The 17,127-nt window shown below is 32.5% G+C and overlaps 1 pseudogene; it reads right to left on the bottom strand.

The window, feature by feature from the left end:
• Positions 1–5,559: 5,559 nt before the first annotated feature.
• LOC113372130 lies at positions 5,560–7,239 on the bottom strand (annotated as a pseudogene).
• Between the last annotated feature and the right edge of the window lie 9,888 nt (positions 7,240–17,127).

Below are 17,127 nucleotides of genomic sequence, written 5' to 3'. Positions count from 1 at the left end.
TCCGTTGTCTGTTCATCACTTCTTCTTAAATTGTGAGTAAAACCGAAACACTAAAAGAGCTAGTTGGTATTGGTATTGGCCTTGAGGCAATTACATGAACTTCCCGATATGTGTAATAATCGACTTAATCAATAAAAAATAAATTAATTTATGAGTGATTGAAAGTATTCATAGTAAATTTATTACACATAATTAAAAACAAACGAACGCGTTAACTCGAAGTATTTTCTAAAAGCAAATTTTCAAAAATCACAATTTTTATTTTTAATTGACGAAAAGTTTAACACTTTTTTCCAACTCACAAGAAACGCCTCGGCGTTTGCAAATCACGAAAGAACAGTTCGGCCGATCGTCGCATAAAACTGAGAAACGATAATCCTCATAGGTACATCAAATGGCTTCTAAATTTCTGAAATCAGTTCAGGCGTTTTTGAGCAAACGTCGATGAAAGGTCTAATTTGACAAATGCCAAAAAAACGATACTTATTTTGCAAACTTTGACGAATTTTTAAAGTTAAACTTTTTAAAGAGTTGTCGTAGGGCCGTAATATTTCAGTATGATCTATAAGACTATGGTATCTACCGTCAAAAAAATAATAATAAAAATCGCCGAAATTTTTTTTAAACACTTTATTACAAGAAAACGGTCTGGCCATCTTTACCAAAATCTAATCAGCAACATTTCCAACCATATCTTTTGAACAGTTTTTGAATTTTTTAAATCGATTCACAATTGCGGGCAAAATCGTATACAATTTTTTTTTCACTTTTCTGCGATTTACAAAGAAACGGTTTGGCCGATTGTTGCGCAAAACTGACAAACGATAGTCCTCATCGAGATACATCGAATGGCTTTTAAATTATTGAAATCGGTCCAGCCGTTTTTTTGGGAAAACGTCGATTTACGGCTAAAATCTGTTCACATACATACAAACACACACACACACACACACATGCTGTTTGGTCTCATTCGATTCAGAATGGCTTGAAATGTCGAGAAAACATAAAAAATTAGCGAATCGATTTTTTGATGAAAAAGTTAATAATACAGAGATAAAATTAACTTTATTCGCTTTACAGTATGGTTATTCTTTTAGTGATTATTATATTATATGTTTTTTTGTATAATGTGCATATATTTTTAATACTACATCTTTCCACACATTGTAGGTATCGCAAACCAACAATGGAGTCCCTTCAAACTCCTGAATACTTAGCTCTGCTTCAAGAACGGGAAGTTCTTTTAGGAAGTGGACAATACCATGATGATCTAGATGACATTAGCGTTCACAGAGGCTTGGAAGATCATAGGCCTGCTGTTGATTTAACAGCTTCTGGCGTCAGAAACATTCCAGTGCGGCTTTGACTAGGTATAATAGACTATGCTAATATGCTGCTTGCTGCACATGCTAACCTTTTCAGTGTTTATTTTTGGATATTCATGACCTAACTATATTCATAATGTTGCATGATTCTACAGAGTTGTGTTATAAAATGAAGGACAAGAAATTTTAAGTTATCTGCACCTTTCAAAAATTTTGTGTTCAAAGAAAGATCATTGTAGTAAAATGAGAGTTATTTCAAAGTTATATTGTTATAATTGTAGTACATGAATATGTAAGCAATTATCCATGACTTCTTTATATGACAAATGCATGGGCTCGCAATTAAAGAAAATATTTTTTTAAAAACATTTAAAAATCATATTTTATTTTTTATTTTCTCGCATTATTTGCACCTAATAATTAATTATTCATTTTGAATCAGAGATAGTAGTACTCAAAATAGAACAATAAATTAGCTTTGTCTTGATAACTGTTCTAATCTTTGGATTAATAGTGTGAAAGTTATATTATGTACTAATATTTTAATATATACTGCTTGAAATTTGAAAATAATTACTTAATCTACAGTCACAAAAAGACTTGTATAAAAGTATATATATATATATATATATATATATATATATATATGCAGTATGCAGTAGACCTCGATTAACCAGACAATTGTTGTCGATAGGCATTCAGATAATCGAAATCTGGATAATCGAATGTATAAGAATAATGTTGTGAATTTATTAAAAATAAAAAATACTTACATAGATATGTTTGTATTATGTATGTATATATATATATATATATAATATATATATATATATATATTATTCCTAGATTATATTACATACGTATACTAATTGCAGCAATAATTGTGCAAAAATTCGAATTTAGGTATATTTGTCCCGGTTAGTAGTCCTAATCGCGAATCCGTATAACTGAGGTTCTACTGTAGTATATTTTGTAAACCATTGTGCAATATGTGATATTAATATATTAAAACTCATTAATGCTGCTTTATTTCACCAGCAACTAATAATATTGCAACTAACACTTATATTATTGTGCGATTTTTAAATGATGTTTTAAAATTGTTTTTGGGAGCTTACTTTTTACTGAAAAAATTATTGTTATTGTTACATTCTGCTTTATTTTTATTTTATAATAACATATCAGTAACCTTAACATTCTTACAAAAAGACAATTTGCTGTAGAGATCTAGTGAGGTATCAGAACAAAAATGTGAAGAAATTTATTTCAAAACGAATCAAATTGCTCCACTGCAAACTTAGTCGGTCAATTATTTTATGCATGAATCGAACAAGATAAACTGTCCTATTATAATAATTGTAAATAAAGACACAATATATGTTGTTAATTATAACATGTAAAACAAAAAAATATATATTTTGTTACTAATTCTTAAGAAAATATATCATATTGTTTGTGGATTATAGTATATTTTTTTATATATATAAGGAAATATGGTAACTCTGCACTTAAAACCACTTTGATTATTAAATTAATAGCAATTGTAATTCAATAGTTTAAGAGTTGAGTTATTCACCTCACTCCTCTCAATGCATTCACTTATTTATATCTCGCTCTAAATCATTGTCACAAAAACTAAGATTAGTGCTTTGTTAATTACTAATTATTTTTATTCATATGCTTCATATAAGACTTATACTTATACATTTATGGTCACAGGATTACACTCATCACAGTAAACAATTTACACTAATAAAAACTAACTATTGGTGTAGGACACTGTGCCTTAAGGCAAATTGCTGGAACTTCCCGTACCGTAACGAAATGTTTGAGAAATCTTAAATGTTTTCAATAGATTATTATAAATATTGTAACATTGTCTAATATTTATAAGAATATATAAACTGAATTGCAAAGTTGAAATTATTTGTTTAAAGTATATTAGAGCATTAGTCAGAATTAATATTAAATCAGTATTTTTTTATATACAAAAAAAATTATGTAAAAAAGCAATTATTTGTTATAACAAGAGAAAGTTCTTTGAATCATTCAAATCGGACGCTTAGTTCTCTCAAAAACTGCCATTTTTTGTGCACATTTTGCTTCGGTATCTCTGAAACGACTGGACCTGCCTCGCCAAAAACTAATCATCACTTATCCTCGTCATTATAATTGAATGATTTTTGGATCATTCAAATCGGATGCTCCGTTTTCCCAAAAACTCAATTTCTATTTTCTTGCCTCTTTGCTTCGTATCTCTGTAACGGATGGACCTGCCTCTCCAAAAATTAGTCAGCACAACTCCCTATCAATAGGAATTGAATGCTTTTGAACAATTCAAACGGTTGATCCGTGCCTGATAACGTGACTGGAAATTTGTATCCATACATAACATACAAACACACACACACATCCATTTTCAGAGGTATGCCAAAATGTTCAGAAACCTTTAATAACGTCAGAATTAAACGTTGGAATCAAGAGCTTGTGAAGTTTTTGAGAAATGCAGTCCTTTAGATATCCGCAGCGTAAAATTTTAAGAACCCCGATTACTTATTCAAAAACAATCTAAACTGAATTTACATATTCTCAATATAAAATGAGATTTTAATAATTCAAATATAAGAATTGTCCGAGATTAATATACAGAGGAAATTCAAACAAAGTGCCATTGTCAGTTAGAGAATAGTCTCTTCATTTTATAAATTTTTCAAAATGTAATAACTTTGAGTTTTATCATTATTGAGCAAAAAATTATTAGAGTTAAGCAGGTTAGAGATTGAGGCATAACTAAATTTTATTAACTTTCCGTAGGGTAAGGTACAGTAATCGCAAAAAATCAAAATTGAAAATGTTTATATATCTTTCGTTTTAAAGGTTTTGAACATTTTGGCATACCTAAGAAAAAATTGATGTGTGTGTGTGTATGTGTGTGCGGATACAAATTTTCGTCGACGATTTCGGGAACACCGATCAACCAATTTGAATAATTCAAAAAACAATCGATTTGTGCTAGTAAGGAGACGTGCTGATTAGTTTTTGACGAAAGCAGGTCTAGCCGTTTCAAAGATACGGAGCAAAAAGTGACAAAAACGGTTTTTAAGAGAACGGAGCGTCCGATTTTAATAATTCAAAAATCATTTACTTGTATTAACAAGATGAAGAACTGATTAAATTTTTGGGGAAGCTGGTCCAGCGGTTATAGATTCTCAATAAGTTGAATAAATGTCTTTTGGCGGTCAAAATGTTTATGAACATGTGTACATCAACTTATCAGATATTTTATAGAGATTTTAATAATGTGTACACATTTTGTGTATTTGTTTTTGGGTTCCATACCGTAATTAAGGAACGATGCCATGCACCCCACTAGTTTGTTATTTACTGGTTTAAATGAGTTTTTAATTTTTCTATCAAAAGTATTTAAAGTAATTGAAATTAATTTTATGAAGCATATGAATATAAAACATGTCGACTGGTGAAGTCTTCAAAATTATTAATAATAAACTTAACATTGCGAACAAGTAACCTGCACTTTATTAACATGGGAAAATGTCATAGGAGTAAAATTCTCAATTCACTTTGACTAAATATATCAGTGACCCTAAACATATTGGGTTCTGAAATATCAGCATTTTGCTCAATTGGAACTAATATAAGATGTAATTAGCAGCACATGCATAACTAACATTTAGCATGTCAATATTATTTTGCTATCGAGCTGCATGAGGTAATTTCATTTGTTTTAACTATATTGAAATACTTGATCAAAATTAAATAGAAGATATTTGTTGTTAACCTAAGTTTGATTATTGTAGGTTGTTCAATAGAAATAGTTTATCAGAAGTTAAAGGGAGACTCCTGGGAGATGACTATGACGATGACATTAAAGTGGAATTTACAATGAATAAAAAAACTCTAAAAAATGACATGACTGAAATGAAGCCAATATAGATTTATAAAAGCAAAGAGGATCGAGAGGCATCACAGTTTTATTTTACTCTTAACACACATCAATATGTAATTGATATTTTATTAAAAAAATTAAAAAATGTATTTATTAAATATAAGTTTTAAATAAGAAATAATTATTTTTCTAGCATTTACTGGAGTACTTATATATACATTATAGTTACTCAAAATTTATGTGCATTGAAGTGTAGATTTTGATACTGCTATAATAAATGATTTAAAAGTTTAATAAAATTCCAATGATTATTTACAGATTGCTTTTATTATTATCAGTTATTTTAAATAAAAATAATTTCATTTTAAAGATGATACTTATCTTCATTTACATAAAGATGAGTATCATGATTTATAATAATTTGTTTCCTAATAAAATAATTTAAGTTGTCTTCTTCCCAACAGATAAAAATCCAGATGTATTTGAGAAATATTTAGCATTAGCTTCATTAACTTTCCTCTCAGCAGCATTTGGGTTTACGATTTCCAAACCTTGCAAAGGTGTAAATGCAACACTGGATGCAGTACCGCTGACTTGTTTTTTAACACTGGTAGCTCCACCCCACTGTTGCTGCTTCTGTAAATTTCTCTGTAACGTTTTGCTGATTCTAACTTTCGTCTTTTCATCCACTTGTGGTAAGCGAATTCTGCCAGTGCTTGCTTTACCAATGGTACCTCTCGTATATCCCAAATCTTCTTGATAAGCTTCATCTTCAATATCAGCAAAGTTAAGTCGATTCGCATGTTTTCTGAACTCGGTCATTGCATATCGTTCCTTCATTTTACGCACACGTTTACCACCTCTTTTTTTCCTCCCACCTTCAATGGGTTTGGGGAGAGGTTTTGCAAATTTAACAGGAGGAGGTTCTTGCAATTTGTCAATTTTTTTTTCAATATCTTCACGGAATTGTTTACCTATAGTGCCATCAGGACTTGCATGGGCTGCATCTACTCTAGCAGCTAATGTTGTTTTTGTACTAACAATTCTAGCCACTTTTCGCCTCAAATCAGGATTAGCTTCTTGGACTACTTCCGAGTAATAGATAAATCCAGTATGAGGTAACATAGTGGTATGTGAAAATCCTGACAAATTTTCTTTTGGGCTCCCAAAACTAAAACATTGCATGCCGGCATCTTAGATAACCTGGTCAAACCACCTGCTACACCCATTATCTTGGCAGCAGTTGATGCTCCTACTATAGCGCTTAAATTTGGAGCTATGAAAGCCATACGACTTTCCACATATTCATAAATCTTATTTTTAAATGTATTTAATTCTAGTGCCATATCACAAGCTTCATTCATTTTATTCAAATTTCTTCTGACAATGCTGTACCTTGCGTTGTGGATGCTGTTACAGAAACAACCATAATAGTTGCTTGTGTCAAGAATTGTTGAAGTATCTCATTGTTTTTTGTTTATCTAAGTCATTCCCAAGTTCCTTTACGCACTGCACATATTCTAATGGAGCTACAACTAGTGATTCCAATTCAGGAAACCGTTGTTGATATTTGTCTCGAACAAAGCAATGTATAGTGTTTATTTCTGTATCAATTTCAGCAGCAACATTATTTGCTTCAACTATTAATTGATATTCTGGATCTGATTCTACAGTCCCAATAATTTCATCACTACTTCTAGGTTTTAAAATAAACTGTTGCACTTGAGACATAATTCTTGATAATTTCTCAGAATCTCTCAATTTAGCAATTTCTCTTATAGATTTTACTTTCACATCAATTTCCATAGTCAAATTTGAGAAGGTTTCTTCCTGAATAGGATTTTCTACGGTTTTTTCGGATTCCTCCTCACCTCCGGAATCCACATCTTCTAAATCTGCTAAAAGTTCATCAGCCAAAGACATTGTGAATTATTCAATAACAAACAATTAATAGAACTATTAGATTATTTGTAAATAGAATACAACTTCTATTTAAATCAAACCGTTGAGTCGATGTTGAATGGCGAACAATTAAAATTTTATAACAATTACACTCCACTAAATTCATTAATTTATAAGTTCAATTTTATTTCCTAAGTTAGAGCAGGAATATAAAGAAAATAACAAAATTTTTACTTCAAATATTTGGTTATGTATATAGAGAAATGCTAGAACTTGTCTAGGTCGCAAATGCCGGCAACTGTCAAAACATTTTGGGATACGAGACTCAGCGTTGTGTTTGTGTGACAAATCAATACCAATATTACTAGCTGTAAGTGGAATTCTGTCTTAAGGCAATTAAGGCATCGTGCCTTGAGGCAATTGCTGGAACTTCCCGTACCAAAAATTATTATTTTTTTAAAACGATTAACATTTTTGAAAAATTTTACTTCGAAAAAATAAGATTTTTTAGAAATTTAAATTGGACAAAAAATTACTTTTTTTGAAAATAAAATTTTTTTAAAAAAAAAAAATTTAAACAATTTTTTTTATAAAATTTTTTTTGGAAAAAATGTTATCTTCATTTTGATATATTTTGGAAGATCTGAACTTTTTTTCAAAGCAATCGTACTGCTTTAACTGCATAGAGACAAAATATAAAGCGCGTAAGCGCCGCGTCGCTGTCTAACAGAAAAAACAATGGTACGGAACCCATAGGAATGTAAACAAAACTTATACTTATTGTAAAAATCTCAATAAAATATCTGATAATTTGATATGCATATGTCTAATGTCTAATGATTATTGTTGACCGCCAAATGTTATTTTTTTTAGTTTTTTTTACTAGATCTCCGAAATCGCTAGTCCTATCTTCATGAAAATTTGATCAAATCTTCATCTTGTTAATACAAGTAAAATGTTTTTTGAACTATACAAATCGAACGCTCCGTTCTCTTAAAAACTAAGTTACCGTTTTTGACCCTTTTTGCCCCATATCTTCGGAACGGCTAGAATGTTTTTTGAATTATTCAAATTGCTTTATCCGTGTTCCCGAAATCGTCGACGAAAATTTGTATCCGAAACACACACACATGCACGCACACACACATACACACACACATACATCAATTTTCTCCAAGGTATGCCAACATATTCAGAAACCTCTGAAACGTAAAGATATATAAAAATTTTCATTTTCGATTTTTTTGCGATTACTTACCCTATGGAAGTTAATTATAAATAAATCAGTTTATGATCTCCAGAACATTAACAATCGTCATTTCATTTCGAATCAAATTCCAAAAAAAAAATAGTTGCCAAATTTACACAAAATTGAAAAAGTGCTCCCGCATAGTCCACAGTCTAAACGCATTTGCAAATAATTCTGTGCGACATTTTCACTTATACTGTGCTCAGTTTGGCGGCATTTTCACATTTTTCAATAATTTTCACAAAATTGGAAAAGTGCTCCAGTACACAACAGTCTAAACGCACTTGCGTAAACATTTCTACCAGAGTGGCGCTTAGACTGTGCTTAGCTTGGGTGATTTTTTGAATTTTTAGTCCAAAATTACAAAAAAAAATTTTTGAAAAAAAATTAGAAACAAAAAATTTTTTTTCCAAAATCAATTGTTTTGTTGAAAAAAGCAGAAAGTTCTTTGAATCATTTAAATCGGACGCTTAGTTCTCTCAAAAACAACCATTTTTTTTAAATTTAGCTCTGTAACTCCGAAACCTCTGGGCCTACCTTTGCCAAAAACTAATCAGCACATCTCCCTATCAATAGGAATCGAATGTTTTTTAAACCATTCAAATCGGTTGATCCGTTCTCTCAAAAATTCGCTTTCTATTTTTTGCACTCTTTGCTCCATATCTCCGTAACGGCTGGACCTACCTTTGCCAAAAACTAATCAGCACATCTCCCTATCAATAGGAATCGAATGTTTTTTAAATCATTCAAATCGGTTGATCCGTGCGCCCGAAAACGGGGACGAAAAAATGCGGACATACAAAACACACACACACACACACACACACACATCCATTTTTTCTGAGGTATGCCAAAATGTTCAGAAACCTTCAAAACGTCGAGAAATGTAAAAATTTTTGATTTCGATTTTGGACGATTACTATAACTTACCCTACGGGAAGTTAAAAAAAAAGAGTGCGCGTATCATAGATAAGTAAACATAGGCGCGTATGGTCACACGCGATTGAAGTAAAACTTGTTTGCTACTGTAAATACATCATATAACAATTTTGAATATTGTTTATTAGTAATATGGTAACACTCGTGATGCACATATTTATTATGCATTTATTAGTGTCAGCAATTATACACAATTTATATAATGATAAATTATAAATTATATATTTATAATAGCATTAAAAATATGTATAATATTTAAAAACAATAATTTAATTAAAGTCATACTTCAAATATGACATGATCGGTTTGTCATTGTAATTAGCATTTAGAAATGAACCTTTATTAGAGAAATGAAGTAATTGCTGATTAATAAATTCTATAATATTCATTCACACAGTGGATTATGTTAAACAACGCCTAAACAAATAATGTTTTCGAAACTTCACTCATCATTAATTGTGTTTGAAGAACTCCATGTAATTAAAATTAACATACATTCATTGACTGCTTGTATTTTTATTACTTTTTGCTGACGACTAAAAAATATTTTCCATTTTAATAACTTCAAAGATTTATAGAAACTACAAATAATATAGAAATAATTTCTAATCAATAAACTTACGGTTAGTATACGGCACAAATGTTTAAATTGTTTTATTATTTTCAAGGAACAGGGTAAAATATTCATCTGATTCAGGCATTTTTCTTTAATTTTAATTAATTATTTCACTTTAAAATGTTTATTTATCTATGCCGTACGCATACAACGTTGATGCCGGTACGCCCGGTACGCATACAACGACAGAAGTCTATTCACATACACGACGACTAATCGCAATCGACCCGTATAGAAATGATTTCATCGAGAGCGAATGACGAACAGTTCAGGCGTAACGGACTTCCGTTGCATTTTCATTTCAGAAAAAAAATACTAAATATTCAATAAAAAATGATTCATGATTAATAACAATTGTTTTCGATGTTTTTAGATTATTTAAATAATTTTATGTTTTATGTTTCTAGTTATTGTTAATACTGTTTTTGGAAATGCATTTATGCTACCCAGACCGGTCCTTTGTCTGAGTATCTCGGACTCAATATCGCCTGCGTATAACACCGACTAAAACCTCAGCTTTACCCTATATAAGCATAATGGTTAAGCATTACTTTGTAAAAAGAATCTAGAATGTTATCATTCTTACACTGATTTTATACTCATCTTTTAAATGAGCGAAGACCCATTCGCCCTTTCTCTATGGCGTTCCAGGCAGCTTCAGTTGTTGGTATCACTTCTATAACAGTATCTGGAGTAATTCTTTGCTTCAATATCTTTACTACGTCATCCAGTACCGCGGGTACACAAAGAACACGTGCTCTGCATCTTCGATTGTCCATCTTTTCTCTGCTAAGACTAAGATGATGCACCTGCTTTCTCCGATATTGCGCGAAATGCGCAACAACTCTTAAAGCTCTTAGATGATATATAGGTCCTGTCATTTTCCGCGTTTTTTTGCGTTTTGAAAGAATCAGCCCATATAGAGATACCATATGTAAGCACCGAAGTAACAACTGATGATAGTAATATCCTTCTAATTTGTTTTGGTCCTCCAACATTAGGCATCAGTAAAACAAGGCTCGTCCTAACTATAAACGCCTTAGAACTAACGTGTTCCACCTGTTGATTGAAATTAAATCAAGCATCAAGCATTACGCCAAGGTAACAGATGTGAGGTTCTGACGTGATCTCTAAATTTTCTATCTTCAAGTTGATAGTCTCGATTGTTTTTCTACTCGTGATAAGAACAGCTTCAATTTTTTGTTGTGACCATTGGAGGTTCATTGTTCCCATCCAGCAATTATTTTTACGGTCTTATCAATTTGTTTGGAAACAACTACTATGGCTAATCATATGCTACTAGTTGACACATGCTGGAATATCCAGTCTCAAAAGGCCATCATACATAATATTTCACAGCATAGAGCCTAGAACAGAGCCCTGCGGCACACCTCCTGTTATATTGTATTCTTCTGTACCATCGCGTGAATCGTACATCAGAATTTAGTCTGCAAAGTAGCTTGCGACTCTATTGCTGTCATAATTGATGTTTTCAAGTAGGTAAACCCCACGGAAACCGCCGTTAGGCATTACTTCGTGAGAGAGAATCTAGCAACTGCTTTTCCTCCTCATACCAAAGATGTTATACATCTTTCACTCGCTTTTCACTGATCCAGGCTACTTCTGATGATTGCATTGCTTCCATCAGTGTTTTGGTCGAATTCTATACTTTAGGATTGTCTCCAGTTCATTTTGCTGTGGACTAAACCGCGGACATTCAAAGAAAACATGCTATGCATCTTCATTAACTCTTCTGCTAACTGGGCACTATGGAGAATCATCGTGCTTAAAGCAACGAAGATAAGCCGGAAAGCAGCGGCGTATTTCGTGTAGATGTTTCGCGATGATCACTACTGCTACGTCGTCCGCATATGCCACTAGTTTGGCGCGTATGGAATCTTTAGTCTCAGAAGCGCGTCGTACATAAATTCCACAGTAGTGGCCCAAGAACTGAGCCTTGAGGTACACTTCCGGTTATATTATATTTTTTAAACCGTTCCTCGTGTTGTATATCAGGACCCAATCTGTAAAGTTGCTTGCTAATACCATACACATGTAACCTGGCACGCTATTTTCTTGAAGAGCTTGCACAATGCTATCCCAGTTTGCGCAGTTGAAAGCGTTCCTGACATCTAGTGTAGCCACCAGCCAATACACCTTCGTATCGTTCTTCCGTTTTGTTCCTGCAACTAGATTTATCGCGTCTAGGGTTGATCGTTTTTTCCGCAATCCATTCTGGTTGTCTGCCAGACGTGGGTCAACAATTGCTTCAATTCTTGGATGAATTATTTGTTCGAATATCTTACCAGTCGTATCCGACATGCAGAGTAGACGGTAGGATGACGGTTCTTCTAGTCGCTTATTTCTCTTAGGGAGAAGTACAAATCGTTGTTGTTTCCACTTTCTGGAAAAAGTTCCTTCTTTCAGGCATGTGTTGTAGACGTCTAGGAATAGTGACGGCGCTGCGTTAATGATGATTTTTAAAGCTAATGTTGGGGATTCCATCCAATGCCGGAGCTTTATTATTTCCTACACGGTTACAAGCCTTCCTTAACAATTCCTCAGTGATTGGTGTAATGTCATCCAGTTCGCTTGATGCAAACTGATAATTGAAACTGCGTTGCTGTGGAAACAGCGCAGTTACGTCTTTCTAAAGGAATTGTGGTCAAGTAGGTATCTGCACTTGTTTTTCAGCCGAGTCATAACCACCTTATAAGGCCTACCCCACACGTCTTTGTTTACCTCACATATGGGCTCTTTCCAGCATCTTTCTTTGCTTTCTTTAATAGCCTTATTCAATGCACGATAATATTTTCTGTACTGTGCATAAGTTCCTCGGAGTTAGGTCGTTGATAGCAACGCTGAGATATTCTTTTTTTTTTTAGGCACTCTTTACGAAGGGCATTGATGTGATCGTTCCACCAGTACACCTAGGGTCTTAAGTTTATGCCACTTTTACGAGGCATACTGGCATCACAGGCCAGATCACTCTTTTCATCAGATCCTTAGTACTTTTTTCTGCGCATCCAGTGATGCTTGTGTTACTGTCCAGAGCTATTATCAATGCATCTTGGTCAAGAGATTTTGCCTTCCAGCCAGCGCAGTTAACTTGCTTTATAGGTCTTCCAAGGTTTTGTTCTAACGATATTATTCAGAGTATTGCATGATGGTCGCTGGCAGTGTAGATATCCATTACCCTGCAGTTAGAGTTTCCTTTGACGAGGCTACTGCTAATGAAAGTGAGGTCTATGATCGAGCGTTGCCTTTAGTGTAGGTCGGCGTATCACCATTATTGAGCAAGACAACGTCAAATCACTATAAGTCAAATCACTACATGTAACTACATGTAAGTTCTCAATTCTCCGACTTAATCTCTTTTTTAGCGCCCAAGTTTATAGTTGATGGTAATTTTAATAGTAGGAATCCCCTTTGCTGATCGAGATTGATAACTATACAATGTAATTTCCTAATTTAACTGCGTAACGCTGCCGACGGGTTTATCAGCTTCTCTTTCAACGGCCCTCAGATCCCAAAAAAAACAGATCTGCTCGATTTCTCTATTCTGCATGGTATCAATACAAACTAAATTGAAATTGAGGCTAATTTTGACCTTTAATCCGATCACACATTTTTAACTTCCCGTAGGGCAAGTTATAGTAATCGCAAAAAAATCAAAAATGAAAATTTTTATATATCTTTACGTTTCAGAGGTTTCTGAATATTTTGGCATACCTTAGAAAAAATGGATGTATGTGTGTGTGTGTGTGTGTGTATGTATGTATGTATGTATGTATGTATGTATGTATGTATGTATGTATGTATGTACGTGTGTGTATGTATGTGCGGATACAAATTTTCGTCGACGATTTCGGGAACACGGATCAACCGATTTGAATAATTCAAAAAACATTCGATTCGTATTGATAAGGAGACGTGCTGATTAGTTTTTGGCGAAGGCAGGTCTAGCCGTTCCGAAGATACGGGGCAAAAAGTGCCGAAAACGGTAACTCAGTTTTTAAGAGAACGGAGCGTTCGATTTGAATAATTCAAAAAACATTTCACTTGTATTGACAAGATGAAAAATCGATGAAATTTTCATGATGGTAGGTCTAGCGGTTTCGGAGATATGGAGGAAAAGTAAAAAAAATGAGCCATTTGGCGGTCAAAAATGATCATTAGACATCAAATTATCAGATATTTTATAGAGATTTTAACAATCAGTATACATTTTGTTAACATTCCTATGGGTTCCGTACCAATGCTTATGCGTTAGACTGCGACGCGGCGCTTACGCGCTTTATATTTTGTCCCTATGCAGTTAAAGCAGTACGATTGCTTTGAAAAAAAAGTTCAGATCTTCTACAATATGTCAAAATAAGAAAAAAAAAATTTTTTTTCAAAAAAAAAAATTTAAAAAAAAATTTTTTTTTTTTTTAAAAAATTTTTTTTTTTTAAAAAAAAGTAATTTTTTGTACAATTTATAGTTTGTCAAAAATCTTATTTTTTCAAAAATGTTAATCGTTTTTAAAAAAATAATAGTTTTTGGTACGGAAGTTCCAGCAATTTGCCTTAAGGCACGATGCCTCAATTGCCTTAAGACAGAATTCCCTTACAGCTAGTTTATTGCTAGTATCTGCTAAACTATAATGAATATTCTTTCTCACGCCTTCAAACTGTAAAAACAAATTGGTATGTTTATCGCGGAAAAGTTGAGGATAAAATCAATTTGCAAATAAGATTTGCAAAACCTATTGTAACAATATCAGTAACAAGCTAAAGAATAGATTGAGAAAAACTGGGCAATATTAACTTCACCAATTACGTATCCAGCCTTAATCGTTTTGATAATTTTATTTGTAAACCAGTTAAAACCGACTTAAGCCATGTGTACGAAATCCGCCTAAACGGAGCGCCCGATTTTAGCCTGCCCAGATAAAATTTCATTAGAAATAATAAAAGAATTACAGGAAAAGGGATTTAAATTATTAACAATAATATTTAATTCAATTTTAAGATTAAAAGTGTTCCCTAAACCTTAGAAAGTAGCAAAATAATTCTTATAGCTAAACCGGGGAAAGATACTTATTTATTGTCTTCCTATAGTATAAGTACCAATACCAATAAGCCTACTTCCTTTTATTTCGAAGATATTAGAAAAATTTCTACTCCAACGCATTAAGCCAGAATTGTTGAATCAAAACTTAATTCCCAATCACCAATTCGGCTTTAGAGATCAATACTCAACCATAGAACAGGTTCAACGCCTAGTAAATATAATAAACGCAAAAAGGTATTGTCCGGCTGTATTTTTAGACATTGCGCAAGTATTTGAAAAGGTATGGCACGCTGGTTTGTTATACTAACTAAAATGTTATTTACCAGAACCGCTATTTTCAATAATAAAATCGTATCCTGAAAATAGGGAATTTTTTGTCAGCATAAAACAACGAGGAGTCGACCAAAAGGAAGATTCTCTCTGGGGTGCCCAGGAGAAGCGTCCTTTCACCCGCTCTATTTCTTATATTCCGGATTTCCCCTATACTCCGGAACAAGCATGTCGACATTTGCTGACGATACATGCATTATTGCCTCCAATAAAGATCCCGTAATAGCTTCGCAACTATTACAAGAGCATCTAGATATTGCTACAAAATGTCTTTCTTCATGGGGATTATGGACAAATGGTGCAAATCTACGCATAACTGGTATACGCCCCAGAATTAAGTTGAATTGACAGAAAATCCCAGTAAAAGTAGCGTAAAATATCTCGGAATTCACCTAGACTCCAAATTGAACTGGAGAGTCCACATTAACAAGAAAAAACAGCTGATTGATGAACTATTTAAAGAACATTACTGGTTGCTGAATAAACGATCCGAACTGTCGAACAAACGAGCAACAAACTAATTATTTACAAATGTGTTCAACCCAGTGATGTCCTATGAGATTCAAGTATGGGGCACCGCCCAAAAAAAAAAAAACAATATACAGATCATTCAGCGAGTGCAGAACAAGATCATACGGCAGGCACTGAGCGCACGCAGGTACGTGCCCAACTGGTTGATTTACCAGGACAGCAACATGATGACAGTAAATGTAGAAATTCAACAAAAACCAGAAAACTATCAGGCTAAAACGAAAAATTCTCAATGATCTCATAAATAGTCATTTGTAAACGCTATTATTATTATTATTATTATTATTATTATTAATAATAATAATAGTAATAATAATAATAATAATAGTAATAATAATAATAATAATAATAATAATAATAATAATAATAATAATAATAATAATAATAATATATTATTATTATTATTATTATTATTATTATTATTATTATTATTATTATTATCTTATTATTTCTAATATTTTTGTTTTGTTATATTTATTATTATTGTCACTTATTGTTTTTATTCCACTTTATTGTTTTTTGTATTTTTCATTATTCACAAATTTTATCTAAAGATCGGCTAATAAAAAATTTCGTCAATTTTTAACTAATAGGTAAGTTATAGTAATGAAGTTAGTTAATGTATGTGTGTGCGTGTGTGTGTGTGCGGACACAAATTTTCGTCGACGATTTCGGGAACACGGTTAAACCGATTTCGGCATTAGCTGTTGCTAAGAAGACGTGCTGATTAGTTTTTGGCATAAGTAGGTCTAGCCGTTCCAAAGATACGGGGCAAAAAATGCCACAAACGGTAACTCAGTTTTTAAGAGAACGAGGCGTCGATTTTAATAATTCAAAGCTAGAAAAGAAAGTTCAGAATTTCCAAAATATTTCAAAATGAAGAAAAACATTTTTTCGAAAAAGATAAATTTTGTCAAAATTTTGTAGTTCTCAAAAATCTAATTTTTTCAAAGTAAAATTTTTTCAAAAATGTTAATCTTCTTAAAGGAAAATAATTATTAGTACGGGAAGTTCCAGCAATTTGCCTTAAGGCACGATGCCATGCGCCCCACTAGTTATAATTTTTTTGGACGGTAGATACCATAGTCTTATAGATCTTACTAAAATATTACGGCCCTACGATAAAGTCGTATAATTTAAAAATTTCAAATTTGCAAAAAATAGTATCGTTTTTTTGGCATTTGTCAAAATTAGACCTTTCATCGACGTTTACTCAAAAACGCCTGAACCGGTTTCAGAAATTTAAAGCCATTTGATGTATCTCAATCAAAT

The sequence above is a fragment of the Ctenocephalides felis genome, unplaced genomic scaffold (genome assembly GCF_003426905.1).
Source record: "Ctenocephalides felis isolate EL2017-DRISC unplaced genomic scaffold, ASM342690v1 CF-g0.4_SCAFFOLD_01599, whole genome shotgun sequence".
NCBI lineage: Eukaryota > Metazoa > Arthropoda > Insecta > Siphonaptera > Pulicidae > Ctenocephalides > Ctenocephalides felis.
The sequence above is the reverse complement of the archived record's forward strand: the minus strand, read 5'-3'. Positions and strand labels throughout refer to the sequence as shown.